The sequence below is a fragment of the Camelus bactrianus genome, chromosome 26, assembly GCF_048773025.1.
Source record: "Camelus bactrianus isolate YW-2024 breed Bactrian camel chromosome 26, ASM4877302v1, whole genome shotgun sequence".
In the NCBI taxonomy this organism is placed as follows: Eukaryota; Metazoa; Chordata; class Mammalia; order Artiodactyla; family Camelidae; genus Camelus; species Camelus bactrianus.
The window spans coordinates 36,188,730-36,201,531 of record NC_133564.1 but is presented as its reverse complement, the minus strand read 5'-3'; the positions used below and the strand labels follow the sequence as shown (position 1 = coordinate 36,201,531).

The window sequence follows — 12,802 nt, the reverse complement described above, 5'->3', positions numbered from 1 at the left end:
TAATAGTCTTAGCTCCTCTGCACATCAAAAGGGCATGTTCTTAATATATCTGACTACACCGAAAGTGTTGTTTAAAAGAAATTAAGATGAAGCCATCCTAAATAAGCTCTCAGTATCATCTTCACAAAGCCCCACCCAAGGGTCTCATTTCTCACTTCCACATAGGTGTTCAGGTAGCTTAACCTGGGTCTTGGTTTCTTATAACATGGGGGTGGGAAGAGTTGTGGATATATTTATGTTGCAAATATAAACCTAGGGTAGTTGCTGCGTAGAAATCCTAGAAATAAACAAATTGATATATAGTCCTACCTCAAGAAGCTCAGACTTTCCATTTACAACAGCATTAAAAATTAAATGAGAGATACATTTAACAAAAATTTACAAGATTTGTACATTGAATATTTTGAAGTATCACCAAAACATTTTAAAAGATCTACATATATGGAAGACATCTCATGTTGATGGAATGGTAGACAATATTGTTAAAAATGTTAAGACTCCCCAAAGTGATTTACAAATTTAGTGGAATCCCTATCAAAATTCCAGCTGACTTCTTTGCAAAAATTGAAAAACTTATCCCAAAATTCATATGGAAGTGCAAGGGGCCCAGGACAGCCAAAGCAATCTTGAAGAAGCAGAGCAAAGTGGGATGACTCACTTTAAAGTGTACTAAAAAGCTATAGTACTAAGTCAGTATGGTACTGGCATAAGTTTGGATAAATAAATCTATGAGACACAATAAAATCCCAGGGGGAAAAAACTTACATTTACAGTCAGTTTTCCACAAGGGTGCCAACAACACTCCATGGAAAGAATAGTCTATTCAACAAATGGTGCAGGGAAAGCTGGGTATCTGCAGGCAAAAGAATGAATCTGGAATCTGGACCCCCATATTTTATATAACAAATAAAAATTAATTCAAAATGGATCAGAGACAGAAACGTAAAAACTAAACCTATAAACTTTCTAAAAGAAGACACAGTATAAATCTTTGAGGTCTTAGGATAGGCTTTGGTTTCCTAGATACAATGCGAAGAGCACAAGTGATAGAAGAAAAAAGCAGATAAACTGGACTTCATCAAAATTAAAACCTTTTTGTTACAGAGGACATCATCAAGAAAGTGAAATGACAGGGGAAGGGGGTATCTCAACTGATAGAGGGCGTGCTTAGCAAGAAAAATAAAATAAAACAATACATCTAATTACCTCACCTGTAAAGAAATTGTTTTAATGTTTAAAAGAACTACAGTGAAAGCACAATCTGCAGAATAGGAGAAAAATTTTACAAAGCATGTATCTAATAAGAGACTAGTATTCAGGATATATAACAAATGCTTACACCTGAACAATACAAAGAAAATCGACACAATTTTTAAAATTTCCAAGGATTTAAAAAAATACACAAATGGCCAATAAGCATATGAAAAGAAGCTCAGCATCAGTAGCGAAATCAAAATGAAAATGAGATCTTATTTTACAACCACCAGGATGGTTATAATCAAAACATGCACAATAACAAGTGTTGTTCAGGAGGCAGAGATACCTCATATGCGGCCAGTGGAAAGGGATAATGGTGCAGCTTCTTTGGAGAAGTCTGTTGTTTCCTCAAAAGGTTAGAGTTATATGGCTCAGCAATTTCACTCCTACATGTAGAGTCATCCCTTAGTATCCTCGAGGGGTTGGTTTCAGGAACCCCCCATCCTGGATTCCATAATCCAAGGATGTTCGAGTCCCTTTACAATCAGCCATCTGGATCCATGAAGTGGAAACTACAGATATGGCGGGCCAACTGTACAGCCAACAGAATGAAAACATATTCTCACAAAAACTTGCACATCAATATTCATGGCAGTATCATTCAGAGTAGCCAAAGTTACAAACAATATCCATCCATCAATGAACGGATAAACAAAATTACCAAGAATAGTCCCACAAACTTTTGGTCATTGAATCTTTGACAAAGGAGGTGAGAACATACAATGGAATAAAGACAGCCTCTTCAGAAAATGGTGTAGGGAAAACTGGACAGCTGCATGTAAATCAATGAAGTTAGACTACTCCCTCACAGCATACACAAAAATAAATTCAAAATGGCTTAAAGACTTAAACATGTAGACAAGACACTATAAACCTCTTAGAAGAAATCATAGGGAAAACATCTGGCATACATCTCAGCAATGTTCTCCTAGAGCAGTCTACTCAAGCAATAGAAATACAAGCAAAAATATACAAGTGGGATGTAATTAATCTTACAAGCTTTTTCACAGCAAAGGAAACAGTAAGCAAAACAAAAAGACAACATATTGAATGAGAGAAAATATTAGCAATAAATGAGACTGACAAGGGCTTAATTCCCAGAATATGTAAACAGCTTTTACACTTAATAAGAAAGAAAAACAAACAACTCAATCCAAAAATGGGCAGAAGACCTAAAGAGACTTTTCTCCAATGAAGACATACAAATGGCCGATAGGCACATGAAAAAATGCTCAATATCATTATCAGAGAAATGCAAATCAAAACTGCAATCAAATATCACATCTCGCCAATCCGAATAGCCATCATTCAGAAGTTCACAAACAATAAATGCTGGAGAGTCTGTGGAGAATAGGGAACCCTCCTACACTGTGGTGGGAATGCAGTTTGGTGGAGCCATTGTGGAAAACAGTATAGAGGTTCCTCAAAAGACAAAAAATTGACCTCCCATATGACCCAGCAATCCCACTCCTAGGCACATATCCAGAAGTAACCCTAATTCAAAATGACACCTACACCCCAATGTTCACAGCAGCACTATTTACAATAGCAAGACATGGAAACAACCTAAATGTCCACTGACAGATGACTGGATAAAGAGGTTGTAGTATATTTGTACAATAGACTACTATTCACCATAAAAAAAAATAATAAAATAATGCCATTTGTAGCAACATGAATGGACCTGGAGAATGTCATTCTAAGTGAAGTAACCCAGAAAGAGAGAGAAAAATACCATATGAGATCGCTCACATGTGGAATCTAAAAAAAAAAAAACAAAAAATGAAAAAACAACCAAACAAAAAGATAAACTTATCTACAGAACAGAAACAGACACAGAGACATCGAAACCAAACTATGGTTACCAGAGGGGAGAGGGTGTGGGAAGGAATAAATTGGGAGTTCAAGATTTGCAGATAGTATGTATAGAGTAAACAGCAAGTTTATACTGTATAGCACAGGAGAATATATTTAGTATCTTATAGTAACTTATGTTGAAAAAGAATATGAAAATGAATACAGGTATGTTTCTATATAAATGAAGTGTTGTGCTGTACACAAGAAACTGATGCAACATTATAAACTGACTAGAATTCAATGAAAATATTTTTAAATAGACAAAAACGAAGAAAAGAAAAAAGATATTATCAAATCAAAAGAATAAATTACTGATTGAGGCTACAACATGGATGGACCTTGAAAGTTTATACTAAAATAAGCCACACACAATAGGGCAAATAGTGCCCTTTTAGCTGAAATGCTCTAAGCGTTTATTGTACTATTCCAGTACATTTTCTGGAGGTTTGAAGTCTATCAAAATCAAAATAAAATGTATTATTCATTAAAAACATAAAATGATTCCTCACAGGAGGGCTTTAATTATTAAATGCAGGAATGCATGTAAAGATCCTGGAACAACAATTTGCATGTCCACAGAGAGTCACTGTTGTCACTGCCACTCAGAGGGTGGTGCCAGCGCTGATGAGGGCTGCCTCCACTCGCTCCCCTTCAGAGAGGAGTGAGGGCCTGGGCTCTGACAGGAAGGGTGACCATGAACATGGGTTAGAAAGAGCCACTCCCCAGACTCTGCGTTACCCAGCTTTCTTATACAAACTGCTCCATCTAACATAAACACGCTACAGGGATGGATCTTACAACACAGGGAATATAGCCAATGTTTTACAATAACTATAAATGGACATAAAAATAAAAATTGTGCAACTATTGTACACCTGAAACTTATATCATATTGTAAATCAGCTATACCTTTATAAAAAATTAAAAAATAATTTAAAAATTTTATCACTTTAGTATTCAATTCGGTTTTTAAGTAACTACTAAACAGCTTAGAAAGTATAAAATATTGAAGTGTGATAAGTTTGTTTACATATTTATTTACTTTCAGCCTCCTGCTAAAAGAGAAATTAAACAATTTATTTAAACACAGCTTAACAACCATAACAACAAAAAGACAAAAGTGAGAGTGAAGACAAAATGGAGATTGAATACTTAAATGAAACCAGGGGAAGGTAAAGTCATAAAAATGAATGCCATGAAGTTAGGGTAAGTGTTAAAGGCCGACTAGAAATTCAGCTGTAAGATTCTTGGCAGCTAAAGCAAAAAGTAAAAGATGATGTGATGGGTGGTAGAGCTCAGTGGTAGAGCGTGAGCTTAGCGTGCACGGTGTCCTGGGTTCAAGTGCCAGGGCCTCCACGAACAGATAAATACACCTAATTACCTATCCCCTAAAGAGCCCCAAAGAAAAGAAAAAGAGAAATTTGTTTCCTAAAAAAAACTGATATTAAATTTAGATTAAATACTTGAAAAAAAAAGTAAAATAGAAAAGATGAGTGACACAAGCGATAATGCCCGTGAGATCAATCTGCAGTGGCTGCTGGCACGTCCCCATGTCCCACGTGGGAAAATCTGAAACATCCTTCTCACACTCAGAGTCATCCTCAGCCCAAACCACCCCTCCCCCTGTTAAATGCAGGATCACGGGTAGGGCCCGGCCTTTGCTCTCTCTGTGTCATCACAGTGAGACAGGATGGAAGGGGGCAGAGCACAGCCATTCAAGGAAGGCCACAACAATTAACATCAAAATGGTGAAGGATTCAATCCCCAATAGGCCTTGAGGCTCAAGATGAAGAGATATAACTTCTAGCAGAGCTTGAGCTTCATTATACACCCATTGTAATAGTAACATGGTGAATAACATGCCCCAAGGCACCATGGCCATCCCAAGGCTAGCCACAAAAGGTCACAGGGTGGGAAATGGCGAACTCCCAGGGAATCCCAGCCCCTTACCCTTAGGCTGCTCAGTCTACTTATTAGCATATGAAACAACCAAGCCCAAGAAAACGAGCAACACTGCGCCACCTCGCGGTCACCACTCTCTCTCCCTCTTCCGAGAAGGCCCACACTCTGTCTGTGGAGTGTGTACCTACTTTTAATCTGAGCACCCGAACCCCACAACTCGTAGCCTTTCTCTTGCCTTTCAATGTGTCTCTGTGAATACATCTACCATTACTCAACAGTGGCTTGCTCTTGAAATCTTTCCTGCATGAAGCCAAGGACCCACGTCTGGTGGGGCACATTCCAGGGGCTCAACCAAAGCCTGGGACACAGCCCTTCTCATGCCCCACATCTGTTTCCTTGTATCAACAGGACTGGGATATGAAGGGAGTTCTGAGGCCCCAGCTAAGGGACAGAAGCAGCCCCCAGGGCTCAAAATGGCGGGCAGCCCCTCCCCCAGCAGGGGCCCTGAGGTCGGCCATGTTCTCTGTGGTTCCCTGTTGTGCTGACCCCCTAGCCAGACAGCGTTCTCCTAGGCCTGTCCCCACAAAACCCTTCTCTCCAAAATACAAGCACATCATGTCACAGTCCTCTTATTCAACCAGGAAGTTTTCAGCGCAATTTTTCCTTCCCTAGTAAAGAATCTATCTGTCCTCCCTCCCATCCCACCACTTCTTTCTTTGTGAGAACTCTGTACTCCTCACATACCATCCTGAACGCAGCTGCCTTGCTAGCTGGGACCGAGATGCTTCAGTCTCACACAGCCTGCGTCCTTTCACTTTCCCCTTTCTACCTTAAAAAGCCTTTCCTGAGTCTCCCAACCCTCTGATTCTGAACTTCACAAAGTGCTGAGGTTGCAGTCACTGTGTGCATACCTCCCAGGTTTTGGCTAGATTTCCTTCGAAAGATCTTCACTAAGGAGCTGCATCAAGAAGTTTAAAGAGGCTATTCTTACATCTGAGCTGAGGAGCCTGCATAAAATTTAAATGGCTTTGAAGAGAGAGTTAACCAGGGACAGAGAGGCCGCAGGTCCTAGTCAACAGTGTCATGAGGCAAAATGTTCTTCAAAGGCTTAGAGTGGCTTCTGAACACGGAGTCGGCAGGGAGAAGATACCAGGCAGTGAGTGGGGTGAGTGACACTGGGTACGCTTCCCCAGCTGGGGAAGAATTGGATTTTGTTCTAGTTTTCCAAACAATTTCTGACTACCTTTTTCTCTTATTGTCACATACCATTTCCTACGAATTAAGAAAAATCAATGTCAGTCATTTGCACCACTTGGTAGAAGCTACACGATATCATTCACAGGGCTGGGATATAACAGCCACACCAGTCTAGGTTGAAAGACCAGTGGGGGTATTTCCAAAGTAATCACGGGCATGCAACAAACTCCCCAGCTTCAATTACCTCATCTCAAATGTGAGGCCAATAAAACTACCAAGCAAAGTGCGTTATGATTATGGCCAAAATCTGTTTACTAGGTAAGTGCCCGTAAGAGCTGCCGCTGAATGGGGAATGAGTATGATCAACGAGGCCAAGTCAACCTGGTCACACGCGCCCAGCCTTCCTGCGTTGGTGCAGGACCGGAGTTTGTTTAGCTGAGATGAACGCCCCCAGAGCAGCCCCGAAGGGAAAGCTCCCAGCTCTGCGTGGCGAGGCGTGTTCCTTTCCTTCTCAGAGCTTATCACAATTTGCAGTCGTCTGTTTTTACATTTATCCCCTTAGTACCTGCCTCCCCTCCGGAGTTTTGCTTAAGCAGCACAGGTCCAAGTTTGTGTTGCTGCCTACTGGATATTCTGGGCTGGGAGACAGGCGACCCCACGTCTGGCTCTGGGGCTGAACGGAGAGGGCAGAAGGCCCAGGGGCCCATGCTGAACCGAGGCCCCAGCACCCAAAATTATGGTCTGACTTTGGGCAAATTACACAGTCTCTTTACCCTGAGATTCCTCATCTGTCCATGAAAATAACTGCCCATGGCATATAGAGTTTCAAGGATTAAAGGAAATCACCAAATTCACAACCTATTCAAGGGGCTTCCAGTGCATCCTCAACAGGCACATGCTACCTTTACGGCTGTGACACACGCTAAGCGGGGCGGACAGACACAGTGAACACTGCTAAGTGCCTGTTTGTTAAATGTTTCATGAGTGTTATAATACTGTTTACAACTTACAACAAACCCAGGAAGAAACGAATATTATAATGCACATTTCACAGATTCACCAACAGGTTAAGGGAGGTTACACTCTAGTCCAAGGCTCTTTGGTGAGGAAATGGCGATTTAAACTTGTATCTGAGCCCAGGCCAGGGCTACATCTCTCTCCAATCCACCTGTCCAATACACAAGTTTGCACAGGCCAGCTCTTAAATGCAATGTGTGCCACCGTTTGTCAATGTTTGTTAGTTACCATAAACTGCTCCCAGAAACCGCTACAGAAAAGACAGGTGGACCCAAATCCCTGCCAACAAAGTACAGGAATTCTGCCTTGCCTTCTCCTGTAATGTGCAGAAACCCTTCCCTACATCACCAAATTCAAATGTATGCTTCATCCGTGTTTATGTTTGCACACGGAATATTAAAGTAGAAGGTACCTGCAGTAATTCTATCTCGGTTCCTTTCCAAGTTTCCAGATTATCCACAATCAGTCTGTGAATGAAAATACTACAATGTGAATGAAAATACTGCAACCATGTCAATAAACAAATAATGCTGAAACCAAGTCATCAGCGGCTGCCACCATCCCCCAGCGAGTACAGGCCTGAAGACCAGCCTCTACAGCCACTAACAACAGTGCTCTCTGAACAGAATGAGAATAAGAAAAGACAGGATACTTGCCCTAGATAGCTAGGTACTTGTCTAAAGAATGAATCCAGTGAGCCCAAATTATACATAGAAAATCACTAAACTCTTTAACTTGACATACCTGGCTTTCTTTAGATAACAAACAATGTTTTATTGTTCCAACTACCTGGTCTTTGTTGTAAACTTCCTATATATCCTAGCTCCTGCCCAACCTCTTGGGAGCAGTCCCTCAGAGCGATCTCAGAGGCTGTCATCCTGGCTTGAGTCCTCCCGCCAAATAAAGCATAACTCTAAACTTTCAGGCTACACATTTCTTTCAGTCGACAAGTCCCAGGATAGACACAACTCATCAATTCTGTAATGGAACACACTGGATCAGGAACCAAAAGCATGTTCTAGTCCAGAAAAACTACGGGACCCTCTTACTTCCTGTCATTACACAATCCCACCAGAACTCATTAATTTGCTGTCTGCTCATCTGGCAACCAAACTCAGAGAAGAGTCAACTCAGCAGAGTGCCGTGCTGGGGAGAAAACCCCGCAGCAGCATGGAGAGCTGCCTGCCCTCCCGCACGCTCTGCTGAAGCCTAGTGTCCTCCGTGGAGACCAGGCCAACAGAGCTATTCCCAACAGCTGCAAAGTCCCACACATTAAATAAAAGCGTTTTATTTTATACGATATGTTACGTATATAACCATCTCTGAAGACAGCTTTGCAAGAAGCCCAAATCTTCAACATTAATCTGCAAAGGCAAATGCTGCCCCCAAGGGAAAACAAGTCTTAAAACGATGCTAAGGCCTCCAAAGTCCTCTCCAGGACCATCAATCAAACTGCCTGCAGGCCTGCAGCTGCAGGCGGCTACATGTCTGTTTTTAAAGCAACCCCTTCCTGCCGTCAGGTGCTACAATGTCCCTCTGCGCCCTCCCATCTGAGGGTAAGAGCAGCCAATGCAGAACCTTGCAGGGAAGCACTGACAAGACTCGACACAGAGGATCAGAGATAAACTAAGCCTTCTGATGACACGAGATTGTCACTGTGTCATTTTACAGATGAAGATATATAGAGAGAGGTGGGGTGATCTTGCTCAAAGTCACACAGCTAATAAGTGGCAAAGTCTGTAACCCAGCTACACCCTCGGGTGTGACGCCCCCGCTGGGACGCCCACAGGGTTCTTGTGCCTGCCGGACCAGTCCTTTACTGTCACTCATAACCCACCAAAGTGTCTGACACTAGCCTGCCTTTTCAGCCTCTTCTCCCTCTAGTTTCTCAGAAACAAGGCTGCTCGGGACACTGTGTGACTTCCAGCTCCCCAAACCCTCCGTGCTCAGGGTGGTCTTGCCTGTGCATCCAGCACCCTGCTCAGAGGATCTTCCTCCCCTGCAGGAGGATGTTTCCACTCTCCGCAGGGACACCCCCTCAGGGAAGCCCTCTATTCGCCCTCAGCATGGCAGGTGTCCCAGGCCACATCCCGAGCTGCCCCATTAGGACTGCGGGTGCCCAGGTTTGCTAGTCAGAGCAGCAGCCTCAGAGCCAGGGTTTATGCCCGGGTCACCCTGCAAACCTACTGCCCGCCATATAGCCCCCAGCCAGCAGGTCACCTGGAAGTCACAGCAAGTGCCCCACCCAATCCCGAAGTCTCTTCATTTGCCAGCACCGCTGATGACTGGTCTCTAAACTTTGGTCAGTTTTTCACAAAACAGCAGCTTCCACTGTGAAGCAGGGGGTTTTCTCTTCTGCTACCCATCCTTACTGGAAACGTCAAGGGAAACCAAAAGGCCTTTTCTCAACCCTTTTCTGATGACACCCTCCCACCCACAATATTCACATGCTCAAGAGCTTTGGGTCCACGTGGTTTTGTTTCCCATACGCTAAGTGGCTCAAAACACTGCGGGATTCTTTCTCTTTTGAGAGTATTTGTTTGTACTGAGTTTATCGGCTTTAATCACTTTTTGTGTCTCCCTTCAGTGTCCCTAGCAGTTGCCACTTCTTACTCCCTTCAGCAGCCTCCTTCGCAAAATCTAGTCTAAGAAATCAGCTGTGATGAGGGGCCCGGGGGGAGTCACAGAAGATGGAACTAAGGCACAGAGAGGCGACATAATTTCCCTGAGAAGATCAGCTTCAAGCCCCAACACTGTGAGTCACGTCCCTCTGTTTAACTCTTATGTTAAACTAGTTAAATTTTTATAGATTATGGTTATAAACAGATGAGCTATCAAAATACATACAAGGACACACATCAACTCTATGATATTCATTAACTCCACTATTTTGTTTCTATTTATTTTATTTCTGTTAAAAATAATTAGGAACCTCTGCAGTCAGTATAGCAAAATGATAATGGGTTTTAAATCCAGAATGTAGAGGCGTAAGTGTATCATTAATCATAATTATTTGTATGCTCACAAAATGATTTGACAGTCTCTCTCCCCTCCCGCTACTCGCTACTGGCTCTCACCTGAGCTCCCAGACCACACATCGAACAGCCTTTCACTTTACACACAGCTGAACTCATCAGTTTTCCCCCAGAGCTCCCTCTGCAGCTTTCCCTCCTCAGAGCACAGCAGGACCATCACTTACCTCATTAATCCACCCAGAAACCTGGGCCTAACTCCATCCTACCTTCACAGACATCATTCATCCTTTCCTTTTTACCATCTAAACATGCCTAAAGTCTGTTCGTTTTTTCCCAGTGACTGTCCCACTGACTGTACCACCGCTCAGGTGGAAGCCACCAACACTGCACACCTGGACTCACGAGTCTCCCAGGTGGCCCCACAGCTGCTCTCCCATACTAGACACAAAAGGGATATTGTCACTCCCGTGCTTTTATGACTCTTTTCAACCCTACTGTTCTTAGAAAAAACTCCAAGTTTTTCACCTGTTGAAGGTGTTTGCCATGAAACTTTGAGCTCAGGAACGGCAGGACCCCCCTCCTTTTTGGCCCACCCCTTTCCCCAAGGCCCAGCCCTCTCCCCCTCAGCCCCGCCCTCTGGCACAGCGCTGGCTCAGGAGGACCTGCTGAGCTACACCAGCCTGTATTCTAACCCTGGTCTTGAGTTCTTAGCAAACTGCTTCACTTATCCATACAAATCCAAGGTAGATTAGAAAGATTTTAGATGTTGAGCTGGACTATTGATTTGGGGATTTTGCACTAGCAACCTGCAAGTACATGTTCTAATGATTCTGTCTTCTTAAAACCACACCCAGGTTTTAGTAGTATTTGTGGAATGTCTTTGGAGTAAAAGGGACTGTACTTTAACAGACTATATGTTTTATAACATGAACAACACGGACAGGGTCACAAATGGAATCGCCTCACAAGTGACAGAAGACAGGTGAGAGGCACAAAGCAACAGGTCTCAAAGATTGTAAGAGCAATGTTGTTTCGCCAATCCCCCAAAAATTCCTGAAAGAACCAAAAATTCTGAATTTTGAAAGTAAAAGGCTATCATATATAGAAATAAAATAAATGATCCTCTTCATCAGTGTTTCAAGATCTGACTCCAGATATTTTAGCAGGCCATACTGAATCCTAGCACAGAAAAATCAGATGGACTAGTGGTGAGTAAGGTCCAGGAAAACGGCAGTAATTCCTCCACTTGTGTAAAGACATACCCTCACCTGCCGAAGGTGAATGTAGAACGCATTCTGGAGATATTTGGAAGCTTCCAGGGTCCGCTTCTGAATGGCAAGGACACGGACAGCTTGGGAGCATGCTTCTAACTCAGTCACCGGCATTCTTACACTGCAGGGGAAAAGGAGGCCCTCAGTCGAGAGCAGAGATATTCCTGTCGTGTCTCCCAGGCCGCGCCTCGGGGACTCAGTGCCCTGCAGCAGCCCGGCCCCAGGCGAGGACACGCAGCGTGGCCCACCCAAGCAGGAGGGGCACTGTGCTTGAGAAATCCCATCCCCGATGGGGGCAAGAGGGGCTGGTGGGGTTGAGTGAACCTATAAATGCCCACAGAAATATGCCTGCATTCATTCAAGTGATACAAGCAACAGTAGCAGGCTATTTAACAAAATTTCAATTTTCAGAGGAAATTTTGCCATTCCTTTCCACTTGTCCCCTGCACTCTGAGACAGGCTTAGGCTATCTCACACCTTCAACTCTGAAGCAATAGTTGTGAAGTAATTTTACTCTGCTGCAAGTGTCCTCGCTCCCCGTGTCACTGTGTCTGTCCTCTCTTAACACAGTCGGATATCTTCCTGGATCTCTACCTGAGTTCCTTTCTCCTCCTCCTCAGATCCTGAGATAAAGGACAAGTGAAGACACATGACCAGAAAAGGCACTGTGGTCTTGACCGAAATCCACAGTGACCCCCTAGGTGTGTGCTGCCCACCCCTTACTTTTGATTCTCAAGGTTCTGCCCAGGGTGACATCCAGCCCAGAGAGGTGGCCCAATTAAAATCTATGTGGCTTGGGCACGGGGACAGGTGCTGGAGCTGGTTCCGGGACCAGGCCCCTCCCCACCTCTGCTCAACTCTCCCCCGAAGCCACGCTGCCAAGCACTCAGGCTCCGTGATCTGATGTCCTTCTCTTCTACTCTACTCCAAACCCTTTTCCTTTGCCTTTTTTCCCTAATTATCCCCAGCTGGAGTGATTTTTCAATCGCAGTATCTAAAAAATTTCCTGCAGCCGAAAATGAGGTCTCCAGATATCAATGCCCATATGCTGGTTCCTGAAGAGAGCCGCTGGATAGGGGGACCCTCACCAACACTCACAGGGCATCAGACATGTTTCAGGGTCGGCCACCCCCAACAAGAGTTTGCTGTGACCCCTATGACCGCACTGCATCCCTGCTCACAAAAATATAGTTGGCCCACTTATCGGTTATTAAGAAGCAAAAATACAAAATTGCTCATGTTTCTTACTAAAATTATCTATGAAGCGGAAAAGGGAATTGTAATAGAAAAGAACAATTTTGACCCCATGTTAGGTCTGTTCCTTTG

The 12,802-nt window shown here is 43.5% G+C and overlaps 1 protein-coding gene across 4 annotated transcripts in view; it reads right to left on the bottom strand.

Moving 5' to 3' along the window:
* The window catches only part of LOC141575165 (uncharacterized), a 188,570-nt gene that overhangs the window by 115,519 nt on the left and 60,249 nt on the right, over positions 1 to 12,802 (bottom strand). For all 4 annotated transcript variants that reach the window (XM_074353798.1, XM_074353797.1, XM_074353799.1 and 1 more), the window contains exons 17-18: positions 11,474 to 11,597; positions 766 to 853 (exon numbers count right to left, since the gene is read on the bottom strand). The gene's annotated coding sequence lies outside the window, so the exon portion shown is untranslated. The remainder of the gene's footprint in view (positions 1 to 765; positions 854 to 11,473; positions 11,598 to 12,802) is intronic.